The sequence below is a fragment of the Centruroides sculpturatus genome, unplaced genomic scaffold (genome assembly GCF_000671375.1).
Source record: "Centruroides sculpturatus isolate CEXI.00-Female unplaced genomic scaffold, Cexi_2.0 scaffold589, whole genome shotgun sequence".
Lineage (NCBI taxonomy): Eukaryota > Metazoa > Arthropoda > Arachnida > Scorpiones > Buthidae > Centruroides > Centruroides sculpturatus.
The window spans coordinates 480,818-498,991 of NW_019384972.1; the positions used below are offsets into that span (position 1 = coordinate 480,818).

The 18,174-nt window shown below is 29.1% G+C and overlaps 1 non-coding gene across 1 annotated transcript; it reads left to right on the forward strand.

The window, feature by feature from the left end:
• The first annotated feature begins 5,276 nt into the window (after positions 1 to 5,276).
• On the forward strand, positions 5,277 to 5,349 carry Trnat-ugu. The gene has a single exon. It is a non-coding gene; the product is annotated as a tRNA-Thr (tRNA).
• Positions 5,350 to 18,174: the final 12,825 nt, after the last annotated feature.

The window sequence follows — 18,174 nt, forward strand, 5'->3', positions numbered from 1 at the left end:
TATTAAATATTTGATTATTTTAAATAGAAAAATCTAGTATCTGAATCTATTAGTAATTGCTTGATTATTTTTGCATATGAAATTTTGATGTCATATATATGGTGTCATGTAACTGGTGGTACCAATAGTGCACTCAGAGGGGGCCCAAGTTTGTCCTAGCACCCTCCAAAGGAAAAAGAACACTAGAAATACTAAACCAAATGTAATTAATTGGACTATTTTTTGCTACAATTAACATAATTAATTAATATATAAACTGTGTCCACCAGTGGCCAAGCAGTCTTTGTACCCTGAACACTGGAAGTTCAGTTGTGGGTTCGCACCTCGCTTGGAATTTTATGGATTTTCTCCACGTCTGTAACACCTAAAAGGGCTAGTTTCCCTTAAAAAGACCTCCCGGAAGGCATCCCCCCTAGGCAGATTGCCCAAGTGTTGCATTGCCATAACTTAATAAACAAACAAACAATGCATAAACTACTAATTATTAATTGTAGCAAAAATATCCCGATTAATTACTGTAATTGTTTGGTTTAGTATTAATACATCCAATTTTGGAATGTTTAAATACTAGAAAATTTGTCATGTCTTCTATTTCTATACTATTTATGAATTAAAGGCCACATAAGGTGGGAATTTTATTGAATTCTGCATTAAAAATGTTTTTTCTGTTCAACTCTGCTCCCCAAGATTAAATCCTGTGCATGCCACTGAGTGTTACAAGCAGGAAAGTGGTAATTCTATGTGAAATACCAAATCAAAAATATAGAATGAAATATCTTCATATGAGACTTTGTTTGAGAAAAATGGCCTTAAAAGTTTATCGTGCACAAGTGCACATGATCAACTCAACAGATGTTGCTGTATGCTATTGTTACTGTTGAGTGTTTTGAAAACATTGCTGTGTTACTTCTTGTGTTTGTAAACACCATTGTTAATATTTTTTCTGTATCATTCTTACTCTTCTCTTATTCTTATCATGTATAGCAGTGACATACTGAATATTGAGCAGTTAAAAGAAAAAATTATTTTAGCACTTGAAAAATTGAAACTGCAAAATTATATGTTGGAAAACATTTGTAGAAATTTAACAAGAGGAGCACAACTGCATGCAATAACTATGACATCATTTCCAACAATTTCTAAATGAAAAAATATTCCTGAAAAGTAAACATTTAGTCTTATTATGTGCTTTCACTATTCAATCCATTTGATGCATATAAACATTGGAATATTTACAAATGTTAACAGGGGTACAGTACATGATATCCATTGAGTTGATCTTGATCAAGTGCACATGTACTTGATAAACTTTCAAAACCATTTATCTCATTAACAAAGCCTCATATAAAACCAAAATAATTTCTGTTATATTATTCATGTGTTTCTAATATTCTATAAAACATTTTATAAATCAATTTTGATATCAAAAATTACCAAACAATAAACTAGAAGATTTCAACTCTTCTAGTTTATAGGTTAAACTTGATATAGACCTTGAAAAGGGTGGAAAACATTTGTTTAAATAAATTATAGTATTACTGAAAAAAGTATTTAATGTTTTTATGCTTAAATTGTCAACTAGGACTTAATTTATTACTAGGACTTACTATACTAGATATTCCTAGTAATAAATTAAGTCCTAGTTGACAATTTAAGCATAAATACATAAGTTAAGGACACAAAGGCATAAAATTTGAGTATTTAAGGTTGTTGTTCAAGCTAAATTAGTTTCAGCTTAAATAGAAGTTTTTTTTTTTTTTTTGCATAAAATTGTCACAGAATGAAGCCATTAATAATGTTTAAATGCATACCATACTTCATTTTCAACTATCAAACAATATTTTATCTTTGTAACAACTTCAGCTAAAAAGCCTATTTCATAAAAATATAATATTGCAGGATTACAAGTAACAGAAAAATTTTCATGTTTATCATCATTATTATTATTATTATTATTATTAAATGCTTTTATTTAATTTGCTTTGTATCATATCCACAAATATTGCAACTCAAATTTCATTCACATCTAATTAAGATAGAAGGCTGAAACTTTTAGGACATGTACGTCTGATGACAATTTATTCCAATGATATGATTTTTTTTAATCAATCAGAAGGCTAAAGAAAGATCTAACTTATTTAATAAAATCCACTAATTTCTGTTATTTTCTCGTACTCTTTTCAGAATCTTGTGCTCTTTTTGGCATGTACTAGAAATTTTGTTATACGACAGCTCCGATTAGAGTTATTTACAGAAAAGTTTTGTATTGCTTTATACAAATTTTTAAACAAAAAGCTTTTTCATACATTTTCTTATAATGACCAGATAATATCCATATGTTGATTCAATTATGAAATTCATAAATACATTTAATGTATGTAAAACTAGCTGTTACCCGCAACTTCGCCCGCGAAAATTTTGCAAGCAAACCCCATTTATATTCAGTATTTCAACAACCATAGTAATTGTTATATAACACCTACTGCTGAGAATGATGAGAATTGCTGAGAATCAAACGAACTATTTTCAATTTGATCAATTTTCTGGAACATTTACAATCGTTCTATAATCAAACCAATATGCAATAACAAATTCAAATTTAAAACGGTTCAAACATTTTTAAAATCGAAATAGATAAAAATATTTATAACAATGTCTGAAATGTTATTAATTTAATACACCTAAGTACTCGATGAAGACTTAATCCTCTCCCTCTCCCCCCGCGGGTGAATTTCGAAAAATCCCTTCTTAGTGTGCATTGCCATGGCATACCCTACTAAAATGCAGATAAAAACGAAAAATTGCATCTAAAATAGTTTTAAAACGGTTCGAACATTTTTAAAATCGAAATGGATAAAAATATTTATAACAATGTCTGAAATGTTATTAATTTAATACACCTAAGTACTCGATGAAGACTAAATCCTCTCCCTCTCCCCCCACGGGGGAATTTTGAAAAATCCCGTCTTATTGTGCATTCCCATGGCATACCCTACTAAAACGCCAATAAAAACAAAAAATTGCATCTAAAATAGTGCAGTAGAAGCGGTTCTTCCGGTTAAGCCTTAATCCTCTCCCTCTCCCCCCACGGGAGGGGGGGAATTTTGAAAAATCCCTTCTTACTGAGCGTTTTCATGATGTACCCTAACTGTGTACCAAATTTCACCTCTTTAGGTTCAGCGGTTTGTTCTGGGCGATGATGAATCAGTGAGTGAGTGAGTGAATGAATCAGTCAGTCAGGACAAGCAATTTTATATATATAGATTTTGTGTATCATAATGGTTTGTGCAAATATTTACACAGATTTATATATTGTCATGAAAGTAAATAAAGTGATGGAATTTACTTTTAAATACTTTCTACAGATAAATGTACTGTATATAAATTGCCTACAAGTAACATATCAATAAGGCAAAGAATGATTTGACCTGTAAATGACCAGCTACCAGAAAATGACTACCATGGTCATTCATGGGAATTATAAGTTAATGCATCAAATTACAATCAACAAGGAATGAGCATGAGAAACTTTTAGATATTTTGCACCAATAAATGACTGCATATGGCTTCCAATCAGCAGTTGATTATCTGACTAATCACTGATGGTCATTTACTGGGTTTTTCTGACTTCATAAGATCATGCTTAATTTTCATATACATTGTTAGATACTTTTAGATTTCTTAGAATGCTTTCCATAAAACAATATATTTTGAGCATACACGCAAGCTACAATTCATTAATCAGGGAAAATTAGTAGCCGTATGAAATAATCCCGGTCACATAGTTCAGAATTATTTTGTATAACACATCTTTACCTTAAATGATCATTCAGTAGTGGCTGGACCAGTTGGCTAGATTCCACATTGACTTTACATTGTCTCAGCACCAGAACCGGGGCTGCCTTTTGGCATTGCCCCGGTTGCAGGACCCGACCGACTTTAGAATCCAAAACAGCGAGAAGTGGCACCAACAATGCCAAGCCACCCACCACCGCAAACCCGGGAAACAATTACGTGACTTTTTGTGGGTGGACGATCCTACTGGGCCCCAGGTTGCCCGAAAGCACTTAATTACACCCGGCAACCATCCATCATAGACATCGTTCAACTATCTCAGGAGAGAAAATTTGGACGGGGTACAATTTTTTGTCATTAGTGACTCTAACAAATGCGTTTGGCAGAGTCAACAGTCGTAACCGAGCAAAGGTGTTTCAATCGGTAGCCATTACGTAGTTATATCTGCCAAACGATCGAGCGACGTACGTTGGAACAAAAAGCAGCCATCATTAGTCAGTTTCGGGCAGCGGTAGATAGCGTAAATGAAAGACACTACAAAATGTGACGTCAAAATACCAAACATGTTCCAAAACAGCGCTGTCATAAAGGGCGTCCGGCAGAAAAGTACTCAACGCCACCAGAACTATCGAGTCTGCTTAACGCAGCCAATGTCTTCCAAGAGACAACCGACCCGCTCGATGCTTCCTCTGCTGCTTCTCTCTCCACTGCATGTGGAATGCAGCGCTATGAGTTTCAATGCAAAGTAAATATGGGATCCAGCCCAGCCTCTTCACCGGTCTAGTCACCATACTAAAGTATAGTCCTTAAACAATTTTAAATTATTTAATCAAAATAAACATAAAACTGGTTAATTAAAAACATTATACGATGCATTTTCTCAAAAGTGCCCTTTCTTCGTTAAATTCAGACTGTTAATTAATATATTCTATTAAAAAAAACACGCGAGCATGCTATTTACTCGCTAAAAAATTTAATTAAAAGAAATATTACAAATAATTACATCAGTATTTACGTAATAAATAATAAAGCATCTAACCATTAGAACCAATCTTAGTAAATTGATAATTACGCGGTCTTCTCGACGTCAAAAACAATGCCAAAATCTTATGCCTGGAAGCGGCCATCTTGAATTTCCAATAATCACGTGATCAAATTTGTTTTTTTAAATTTTATTTTATACGAACATTTAAATATGTTAACTATATTTATTAATTCATTATAATAATAATTTTTTAAAAATATACGTACGCAACTGTAATTAGTTAATTAAAGTTACAAGTACAAGATTCTTCACAAACATAATTTTTAAATACTGTTTTAATTCTTAAAATAAAAATGATACGCTGAAGATTTTACTTTAAGATTTTAAAGTAAAAAAATATATTTTTTTAATTATGAAAAGGTAAACTAAAAAGAAATTAGACGAAAGTTTTCGAAAATGCCTATATAAGGTACTCGATAGAAGCACGTAAACGTTAGCCACCATAGCTCAGTGGTTAGAGCACTGGTCTTGTAAACCAGGGGTCGTGAGTTCGATCCTCACTGGTGGCTTAAATCCTATAATTTTTTATTTATTTATTAAATTTTTCAATTAATTTTACAGACAAATTAAAATTTTATTTTACTCCAAATATATTTAATGAATACGTTATCTAATTTATTGTTCTGTTTAATTCGACTTATATGTAGAAATGTTTTTTTATAGCGTAACTTAAAAAAATATCTAATAATTTATTATTTCAGTAAATAACTTTAAAAACCATAATAAAGTAATCGTAATAATTCTGTTAAAATTATATATATATATATTATTTTTTAATAGTTCAAATAAAACTCAACAGATGGTGCCACAATCGATGCATTTGTTACGCATACCATTTAAATGTATTTATNATTCTTCATCCTCGTCTTTTTCTACCTCCTCCTACGTTACGCATACCATTTAAATGTATTTATATACAGGGTGGACCAAAAATCAGTTAACCAATTTTAAATCAATTTTTGTTGGAAAAAATAATCTATATATACGTTATTCCAGTTTACCATTCATACTCAGAAGAAGTTTATACATAAATTTCAAACGTGGTTAACTGACTTTTGAGCCACCCTTTAATAAACAGATCTCATATATATATATATATATATATAAATTTGAATTTTTCGAGAATTACATATAAGAAAGTTTTTCGTGTTTATAATTTAATTTTATTTCAATTCCTAATTAAAAAAAAAAAAATCTATATACAATATACAGCGTATATACAGTACATCGCTTTATATTGTCTTATTCAAATATTTTTTATTACTTTACAAATCTGTACACGTTCTAAACTCAGTTTACGACTCCTATTCACAAATACTTGGAAACTGTTAACTGACTTTTGAACAAAAATTCCTACGGAGGAAAGAATAAATTCTGTGTTTATTGTGGGTCAAGAATTGCTGAATGGAACAATTGCCATATCCAAATTTGGTGTTGAGCGATANAGTTCGGCTGCTCATCCACTATTGGTCCAGACTCTATCAATCTTGTCGCGAAACGACGTTATAGGAGGTACGTTATACGAAAGTTGCTACAATTTTTTCGCTACGTTATAGGAATTGTCGTTATAGGAACGTACGTTATAGGGGGGTCGACTGTATACAATATACAGCGTATATACAGTACATCGCTTTATATTGTCTTATTCAAATATTTTTTATTACTTTACAAATCTGTACACGTTCTAAACTCAGTTTACGACTCCTATTCACAAATACTTGGAAACTGTTAACTGACTTTTGAACAAAAATTCCTACGGAGGAAAGAATAAATTCTGTGTTTATTGTGGGTCAAGAATTGCTGAATGGAACAATTGCCATATCCAAATTTGGTGTTGAGCGATAAGTAATGGTGTCGTTTTGATATTTTGTGCTGACGTTTAGTATACCTCAGCCCAAATGTTGTCATTTTTTCCCAACACGTTAGTGATGACGAAGCTGTTGAGTAGGGTAAGTGCTGCTCCTTTTTTTTATTATTATTATTTTTTTTCATTCATTTCCATTTGAAAAGGAAAGGAAGAAAGACTAGTGAATGGGCAGAAGTTTCACTCTTAAGTAAGACAAATATTTCTTGTAATCAGTTGTTAAGGAGATTTTAAAATGAAGGATAACCAAAGGAAAGATTTTTTAAAAAATTGCCACCCAATAATAATATAAATTATAGTAATACAAATCATTGTTATGATTTATAAATGCTGAATTTATTACTTTTTTTTCGGCTGGATATAAATAATTTAAAAGGGTTTTAAATATATTATGTGTAAAATTAAAGTAGCATCCCAAAAGGATAAATTTATAAGTGAAGAGTTGCGTGCTTTCTCTATCATCGATCACAGAGTTAGAAGAGAAATAAGACACCAAAGATCGCTTTTCTTTTTCTTTCTTTAGTCGGAATGGGATGCCTCTTTGTAACCAGTCTTCTGAATCTAAGGACGACATAATGACACTGGCAGAAACTAAGTACATAAAAGACCACCTCAGCTATAGCAGTAATTACATCCATTGTATTTCTGTGTTGCAGTTAGTTTATATTACTTTGCAAATTGGATAAAAGTAACAAAAATAACTCGAGAACATTTTAATTGAAAATTATTAAAGAGATTTCTTGAGTATAAAATGCTTTATGTTGGAAATCTCTTACGTGCAATCAACTTTCTTTTTTTTACTTTATTTTAATATTAAATATCAAAAACGTGTATTCAAATTAGACGAAAGATTACATTTTAAAAATTTCCTTTTCCTCTTCTTCACGTTTTTCTTTCCATCTTCCTCTTCCTCTCCTCATCTTCTTTCGTCTTTTCCATCCTCTCTTCCTTTCGTCCTCTCCATTCTCCTTTCCTTTCGTCTTCCTTTTCTTTTTTTCTTTTCTTCCTCCTTTTCCTCTTTCTCCTTCTTCTTCTTCAGCTTCCTTCTCCTTTTTCATCCTCTTAATCTACATTAAACTTGCACAAACTCAACCAAATTTTATTGATTTTTAATATCTTCGCTCTTTATTCCTTATCTGAAATTTGCTGTTTGTTACTTTTAGTTTATTGATTCAAACTTTTATAAAAATTTAATTTTAATATTAACAAATGTATTAGTTTTATCGACGTTTTATAATTCAAATTTATCTCAATAATTATTTTAAAATTATATTTTTAAATTTCTTAAAGTTAATTCTCGAATTTTATACTTTTGAATTGACTCTTCAATTTTTTGTTAATGATTATTGATTTGTAATGTCGGTTGTCTATCCGAACGGTAAATGTACAAGTCGTAATTATGTACTGTGTGTGTGTTTGTGTCAAATTTTAATGCAGAATAATTATAAAAAACAAATAGTTTACAGCCTAAAGATATTTTTTTATTCGCTGAAGGCAAGCAATATGTTGAAAAGTGCACTTTGTTGTAAATTTGACGGTGTTACATTTCTTCTCTGGTTCAATGCTTTCTACATCATACTTAGTTCCGGAAGCATGTACGCTGTAGAAAAATTTTTACGGTATTGTAACTATATCACTAGCAACATGCTGGCAATGTTTCATAATTCATATTTACATAAAAAAATGGCGATGTTTTTGGCTGAATTCCAACTGAATTCGATCGTGTCAACTATACCATTTTTTTCCCTCCTGTCTAGAATACTTATATGTTGAAATGACAAAACACGTTTTCATAAAGCAATTGAAAATATATTTTAAAGCTTTCTTCTTCTTTTTATTCTTCATCCTCGTCTTTTTCTACCTCCTCCTACTCTTCTTATTTCTTTATTCTTCCTCCTCTTTTTTGTCTTTTTCATCTGTCCTCTTTCCTCTTCCTACTCCTCTTATTTCTTTATTCTTCTTCCTCTTTCTTTTCCTCTTTTTTCTTTTTCATCTTCTCTTCTTTCTTCTCCTATTCTCTTTGTTTCTTTATTTTTCCTATTCTTTCGCTTTCTTTTTCTTTTTTCTCTCTCCTTCTTCCTCCTTCTACTCCTCTCATTTCTTTACTCTTCCTCTTCCTTTTTTTTACGTCTTTATCCTGTCGCCCTCCTTTTCTTTTTGTTTCTTCTGCCTTCTTCTCCTAGTTTTCCTTTCTTCTTCTTTTTCTTCCGTTTCCTCTTCTCCCTTTTCTCTCCCTCTTCTTCATCCTCCCACTCTTTCTAAATCTTTTTCACGGAAAAGCGTTTAAATAAAATACCGAATTTACGAAGTTAAAAAAATAAAATAATTAAAAACTATTCTTTAATTAATTAACGAGAAATGAAATGTTACTCCTGTATCAATTCACCAAAGTTTTATGAGTCATACAACATCGATCTCCCTATTTTTACTAAACTACCCCGTAACTGCGATCGGAAGGGATATGTCATTAAAATTCATTTAGTGTCTTGCTCCAAAACAGATGACATGAGGGGGGAGAAAAAAAAAAGAGAGAGATTCTCAAGCAAACTGAGCTTTAAGCTGGGGAGAATAGATAATGGCCTTTCAATATTAATTAAGCTAAAGTTGGATGGGATCTTGACGCGTGGGTAAAGTCTCGTCATTGTCACAACAGATGGCATCATTCTACACCCTGCTAGCAATCAAATATAAAAGTTTATATGCATTAGAAATTAAATACGAGTTTATTATTATTATTATTATTTGAAAAATTAATGAGCAATTATTCATTAATCACCAAGCAAGGGAAGGATATCGAAAAATTTATCTCGCATCTTATCAAAATGAATGTCGTTTGCAGATTGATATTTATATTATTATTGGCACTGACTTTTGAATAATTGTTTACGTAAATTTTTATTACAGATAAAAGAAATTATCAGTTTATCAATTAAAAAACAGCTTATCAACTGTGATTGAATTAACATACAACGTACAAATTACTATTGATAAGAAAGAAGAATTAAATTTTGGTTAGTATAGTAGGGAAAAAAAAAGCTTAATTTAACACGTTTTAATTTAAATATTGAAAAATATAAAGTATATAAACAATAGGTCTTTTCCTTTTACGACGGTTCGCTTTACAGAAAAATAATTAAACCCGTCGTAAAGCGAAGCCATGTTTTATTATTTTAATGTGAAATAAATATTTTAAAATTATTATTTTATAAATAAAAACATGCTAATTTTAAGACAATATTTTAATATATGCTATAATATACACAATATTATATTGTTAATATAAAAATCTGTATACAGTGGTTGTTTTAAGTTATGGAAATCTTAGGCAAACGTAAACTTGCGAGGCCCCTTTTGAGTTTATATAAAGAGTAATATAATATTACGCTTAATAATAATATAAGGTCCCTAAAAGGGAAATGCTCTAGAGTAATGTGATCTTTCGAGGCCCCTTTTATATAATATAAAGCTCTTATAACACAATACTTCATTATTGTTCAAACTTCAGAATTCAATCTAATACTTAATTATAAGACCTAGGCTGAGTTGAGCTTATGTTAAGGCCTATATGAGACCCTAAACAGACGCGGTGCTACGTTATCCTATGGGCAAAAAGAACTATTACCTGAATTTGGACCCTTTAATTCAAATTCGCCCCATGAAGGTAGAACACGAGCCTCTGACTAAAGTCTAGTTGGCATAAAGTCGTCACATTTATGTATAAATTTAAATTATTAAAAGTTTTCCATTATTTGAAAATGACTTTGAAAATGATCTGTCTCAGGAAAGTCTCTGGAGGTAGATAATTGTAGAACAAATGACATCTAGAATGATGATTAACAAGAATTGAAGATCATTAATATTAGCAATCTAATAAAAAGTACAAGCATATTTACAATAATTTTAAATGATTTATACTTTTAATCACACGAAATTTAGATTTATATACAGTTTATCTTATTTGAAAAGTTTAAATAAGTTATTCTCCTTACTAAATGAAGAGCACAAATCATTTATAAACACGTAAACTAAGTGTTTAATCGCTTTATAGTCTCGTGTGTTTAAGCAATTAAGAATATTCCCCACTTACGAAATGGATTCGGATCCATGGGGATTAAATAACATTACTTTTACTTTAACCTCAGTTCTCTTCTTTAGATAGACACGAGAAGGAGGGAGAAAGACCCTTATTGGGCCGCAATTTTCAACTTGCAGACCTATACATTCCTACTATCTGTCTTTCGTTAATCTCGAGAACGAAGTTAGATGAAAATCGAGACCAGATATAGAAAGCTTATGGATTAACTATATACGAACTTTCAATCTGGACCTGAAGTTACGCGATTTCAATTCAAATTTTTCAGGAAAGCGGAGTTAGATGACCAGAATGACACAATTGTTAATAGGAGAAGTGTGATTTACAGGGAAAGACCGATTAACTATATACTCTGGACCGGAAGTCACGTAATATTTTTTTAAAATTACAATCAAACTATTGTGATGATGTCACAATAAATAATTTCTCATATTTTTTATAACTTAGAGTCACAAGTCTAAATCCTGCTCTGGATAAAAGGTAATCACATTAAAAAATCTTTTAAAAATCTTAATTAAATCCTAACTTGGAAATAAAAACGAAAATTGAAGTAATAAATAAGTCACTTATTAATTCTTTATGGTAATTTTATTGTAATAATGATGACTCAGTAGAGAATAGTAGATAGAATGGATACATTCTTGTATGTTCTCATCCATTCAGACGAGTAAATATATAAACTCATCACTCTGCTTGGTTAAGTTTCTAACTCAATCGTCGTGTATTAATTATAATGCTTTTATACGAAACAAATCGAATAAAGTCAATTTTCTCTTTCTTCCTCCAACAGAATAGCAATGTATTTATAGTAATTTAATGTACAAGTTATTTTTCCTCCTATATTTTATGAGGCAAGAGTAACTTTATATGTTTTATTACATATTATAAAAAGGGATAAATAAATTTTATTAAAAATAAATAATTCGAAAATAATCATATTGTAATAAATCAAATCCTGAATAAAATCTTATCCGTTTATACGGTAACAAAAGTTTTGAAAATAATAAAATTGAATTTGAATAGTAAAAATGATGATAATAAAATAAAATAAATAAATAAATAAGACAAGAAAATATGGGGTTGAAGGCAAAAGAAGTATAGAAAAGAATGGTTATTTTTAGAATCAGGAATCCATGACAAAAGGTGGTGAACAAATATATAGAAGAATAAAAATATATCTGAAAGGGCAATTGTGGCAACAAACTCTATACATTTCATTGAAAGTAAGCGATACAGATACAAAACTGTGTAAAAAATATATATATATATANACTGTTGGAATTATTATATAATAAATCGCTTAATGATAAGTCTAAACCAAATTGGGTTTATCAAGTGTCTACTGTATTTAATATGTATGGGTTCTCAATAACTCCGTTTATATATAATACAGATTTAAATGAAATATATAATGTTCAACTGATTAAGAATGCTTTTGAAATCTCTCTATCTCAAGATATACATGATGTTAAAAGTCATAATAACTCTATTTGTTATAATATTATTCTGAATTATCCAGACATCAATAATTATACTGGTTCTGATTTATCCTTCAATGTCAAAAAGTTCTTTATTCAATTAAGATTAAATAGAGAAATTATTCTGATTAATAAAACTATCTATCAATTCTCTAAACTTTTTTGTATAAGTTGTAATGTTGCCATGTCTAAGCTTCATTTGTTTTGTACTTGTTCTTGTAATAGAACTCAAGAGTTACGGAAAAGATATAATATTGAGACTTTATTTTTAAAACATAGCGAGGATTCTATGTATTTGTTCTTTCATAAAGCTAAAAAGACTACTATATATAATCTATATAATTATGCTCAGAGATTTTTTATTGTTAATCAATTTAATATATTGATTCTGTAATTCTGTTAATACTTTAATTATGAGACTGTTATTGTATTGCTTATGAAATTATGTAATGCTATGTATCACATTATCCCACCTTTTGTAACAGACGGAAGCCTATTATAAATAAAGTTATTATAAATAAAAAAAAAATATTTGAAATGACAAAAATTTAACTTAACTTTGTGGAAAAATAATTTATTATCGAATATTATTTGAAATGAATTTAATTCCTCTACCTGTAATTTTATCTTTATTAGTTTACCTGGTGATGGTTTTAGCAGGATGATAATTCCTCTTTTAGGAGCATCTGGAGCACGCGAACATCCAGCCTCAACAAACTTCTCGTTAAACAAAAGAGGAATTTGTTGATGCTTTAAATTGAAGGTTTTTTTCCAGGATCTACCTGGAATTTAAATTTCCAATAGAATATTCATGTATTACAGACTTATGTAATATAGAATTTATATTACTGTACCACGAATAATGGCAAAGTAAATTGGCAAAGAGTCTCTGCTCTTATATGGTTAGACGATAATGCAATAATGAATTCAATAAAAACTGAGATTTTTAACCATTTATCAAAAGAAATTTTTATTTATATCAATTTTTTAATTTATTTTTAATCCTTTGTGTCCCTTTGTGTCTTAAGGCATAATAATACTTCGTATAACATTTACACTCATCTTAAATGATTAATAAATGTCTAATATATAATTTGCATGTTTCGATCAGTGGCTTTAAGAATAAGCAATTTAGTTATTCTCCTAAGGCCTGGCGATTTAAGGGCCTCAGACACGTAACAATATATTCTTAATCCTATACACGGAATTCAGTATTAACTAGTGTCCTGGTCCTTGTACAGTATCAGGTATCGTGCGATAAGAGCTATATATTATATAAAGTTAGTTCTCTTCTTTAGATAGACACGAGAAGGATGGAGAAAGACCCTTATTGGGCCGCAATTTTCAACTTGCAGACCTATACATTCCTACTGTCTGTCTTTCGTTAATCTCGAGAACGAAGTTTGATGAAAATCGAGACCAGATATAGAAAGCTTATGGATTAACTATATACGAACTTTCAATCTGGACCTGAAGTTACGCGATTTCAATTCAAATTTTTCAGGAAAGCGGAGTTAGATGACCAGAATGACACAATTGTTAATAGGAGAAGTGTGATTTACAGGGAAAGACCGATTAACTATATACTCTGGACCGGAAGTCACGTAATATTTTTTTAAAATTACAATCAAACTATTGTGATGATGTCACAATAAATAATTTCTCATATTTTTTATAACTTAGAGTCACAAGTCTAAATCCTGCTCTGGATAAAAGGTAATCACATTAAAAAATCTTTTAAAAATCTTAATTAAATCCTAACTTGGAAATAAAAACGAAAATTGAAGTAATAAATAAGTCACTTATTAATTCTTTATGGTAATTTTATTGTAATAATGATGACTCAGTAGAGAATAGTAGATAGAATGGATACATTCTTGTATGTTCTCATCCATTCAGACGAGTAAATATATAAACTCATCACTCTGCTTGGTTAAGTTTCTAACTCAATCGTCGTGTATTAATTATAATGCTTTTATACGAAACAAATCGAATAAAGTCAATTTTCTCTTTCTTCCTCCAACAGAATAGCAATGTATTTATAGTAATTTAATGTACAAGTTATTTTTCCTCCTATATTTTATGAGGCAAGAGTAACTTTATATGTTTTATTACATATTATAAAAAGGGATAAATAAATTTTATTAAAAATAAATAATTCGAAAATAATCATATNTATTTAAATCAATTTTTAAGTGGGTATTTAAAGATAATAAATAATATAAATTTAATTATAATATTCGCTTATAATTATAATCACGGCCTTAAAGCCTGAATATTTGTTAATAAATAACTCATATTTATTTTTATTAAATTGATAAATGTTATTCTAATTACTATCTGTGACTTATTATGTGTGTATTATACAGTGGGAAATTGTAGACCTATAAATTCTCACTATCTTTCCTTAATAATATGTATTTGTATATGTAGTTCATATGTAGTTAATCGTGACCTTCTGCCCGTAATCTTTCCATATCTGGCCTCAGATTTCATCTAACTCCGTTCTCGAGATGAAGGAGATTAAGGATAGACAGACAGACAGTCTACAATTTTCAAATTGCAGCCCAATAAATGAAAGAGATATCAGAAACAAAAATTAATTTCTTAATTATAATCTAATGCATTTTTGTGCTTAAACTTTTTTCTTAATTTTCTTATTCTTAAGCTTACATATTAAACAATACTAAAGTAAAGTAAGCTTATGAGAAAGCATCCGAAAAGTCATTCATTTTAGAAAAGATAATTTTACTTTAACGCTCGATTAATTTAGTAATTTACTATTTTAATTAATTTGAGAATTTAGGTAATTAATTTTTCAAGATATTTTCAAATAAAGTTTACAAGAACAAAAGTTTTATACATATAAAATTATTTTTTGATTCATTATTTCTATGATATAATTACTCTTATTAGAAGTTTTTTTTAATGTTAATAAGCAAAGTAGGATGTTTAAAATTGATTATTTAGAATATTTTCTTAAAGTATTAAATTTTCATTTATTTTTACCATTCTTAGGTTCGTTATAATTGAGAAAAGTAATGTCTTGCCTGTTTACTTTGATATTACTTTCCCCAAATTATGGCATGCCATGATGTACTGTATGAGATACAATACTGTACTGTAAAGCGTATCATCGTCTATTGTACATGTTTACAGTACATTCCACATTTAGTACATTACAGTTTACTGTAATTTAAATGTAAACGAATTTATGGGACACTATTGTTATATTTAAGTTTTAGTATATTAATTAGAAGATTGTTCTATCAGAGAAAAGAGAGATTTATAAATTTTACGTATTTAATTCACCTTAAAATTACTTCTGGTGATTGAATAACACCTTTAAGAAAATTTATGAACAACTTAATGATGCCAATCTTCAATGGATATCTTTCTGTTTTTGCTCTAATCACGTATTCAGGTACAGACAATCCAATTTACAAAGTAATTCAAAGAAATAAAGCTGGATACTCTAATCCATGTAAAAATTTCTAGGTTCATAATGGAGCTAGATTAAAATAAATGATAAAGTTTAAATTTTATTCTAGAAACTAAGAACATTAAATTTTTCTTTATTTGAATAGCATGAGACATTCTATATATAAAATGAACATTAAAGAATAATGTATTATCAAACATCACATCTAATGTTTGTATTGATAAACCACTTCTATTTTACAATGATAAAAAGAGCATTTATCTGCATTTTCAAGTCTTCCACCCAACCTAACAGCTAAACTTTTCGACTTGATAATATTTATTTCAAGATCTTTTTTTCGTAATAAATCTTAAACGCGTAAATATTTCTCTAAAGACTAATTTTAATAAAGAGATGGTACATGATAAGTATGTTAGTTCGTAATTAGCACCTTGATTATTTTCTGAATAAAATTTCAAAAGGTGTGTAATTGAAGATCATTTATATATAAAATAAAAAGATATAGACTAAATAGATCACCCCGTGGGATACCTCTAGATCCCTCAACAGTTTCAGTAAATTCCCCTTGCTGAATTATCTGCATAGCTTAAATTTAGAAAATAAAAAGAATTTGAATAAATTTAACAGAAAGATTTAATTAGCATATTAATCAATTTATTAATATTGACAGAGTCGAAAGCCTTTGAAAAATTTTCAAAAGAAAGCCAACAAACGTAATTTTGATTTTAAGTTGTATAAGTGCAGAAGAAATGAAAGAGACGAATTGAAAGAACCTTTTCTCTTAACGAAAGCAAATTGCTGAAAATCCGGCAAATTTCTATCATTCAATGAATTAATCTATTCTTCAACATATGACAAAATGCTTTTATAAAGTAAGGTACTGGTCTATAGTTGTCGGGTTTTTCACGCCTACTATTCTCATAGATCACGCTGTAAATAATTTTATTTCAGTTATCTGGAATCGACTCCAATGTATATTATTATTATACCAATTGAAATGAATGAGATCCTTAATTTACCACAACATTTACGATTTTTGATTTTACACATATTCTTGTAGATTTTCTTATGCGAAACATAAAGAATTCTCTATATTATCATTATTTTTTTAAGGTTATTGGTGTTTCGTCACATACAAAGTAACGAACCAATCAAGGAGCGAAGTGAGCTGCATTCATTATCAAACTATAAATTCCTTAGGGACCTCCAACTCGAAAATTCGTAAAACAAATTACGTGCTTTAACTGATTCGATCAAACAAGAGTTAAAGCACTTTTGAAAAGTTTCAATTGGATCGTTTAAATCATCTATATTTGAAATGACAAAAATTAAACTTAACTTTGTGGAAAAATAATTTATTATCGAATATTGTTTGAAATGAATTTAATTCCTCTATCTGTAATTTTATCTTTATTAGTTTACCTGGTGATGGTTTTAGCAGGATGATAATTCCTCTTTTAGGATCATCTGGAGCACGCGAACATCCAGCCTCAACAAATTTCTCGTTAAACAAAAGAGGAATTTGTTGATGCTTTAAATTGAAGGTTTTTCCAGGATCTACCTGGAATTTAAATTTTCAATAGAATATTCATGTATTACAGACTTACGTAATATAGAATTTATATTACTGTACCACGAATAATGGCAAAGTAAATTGGCAAAGAGTCTTGGCTCTTATATGATTATCCAACAGCATAATCTAATTTTGAGATTTTTTTACTCGCTGATCTAAAAAAGTATAAATTTCTATAATTTAGTCTAAATTTAAATTATTTGAAAACGTTTGTTGTCTTTAATAAAATGGAATTTAATGTAATAGGATTCAATTAAAATCTTTTAATTGAATCCTTTCATCACTCAATTTTCTCTGGAGAAAACAAACAAACTGTTTTCGTCTTCTAATCTTTGGTCTGCGGTTGGCGACAAAGGTCGGATAACAATACTACAGAAGAGAACTTTCCTTTTAGAAGCCTTAATATTCCAAAATTCTTTAAGAATTAAATTTTTCAACTCTATCGACGATAAAGTCAATTTTGTTATCGATTTAGTAGTATCATAATAACATTGAAAAGACTTATCAAAGGTATTTAATTCATCTTGTATAAATTGCTTTAGTTCAAACAAGTAATTTTCAGTTAGAAAAGGAAAATTCATAATCAATAGAGCTTTTGTTATGATTTCATTGTTTACTTTGTCTATCTCAAATTCTACGATTCCCTTACATTTTATATAACTATTTATAATCGATCTGCATATTCTTTTGGTACTTTTTAAACAATATTATCACATCTTTCAAAATTTGAATATCTGCTGTAATTGCCTACAACTGACTATTTAAATTAGTAAATTTTAATTACATTAATTTGCATAAAGATTTTAAAGAATAATTAATTTTAGATTCATATTCTATATCAGATATAATAATTGTACAAATTACATCATTCATTATTCTGACAG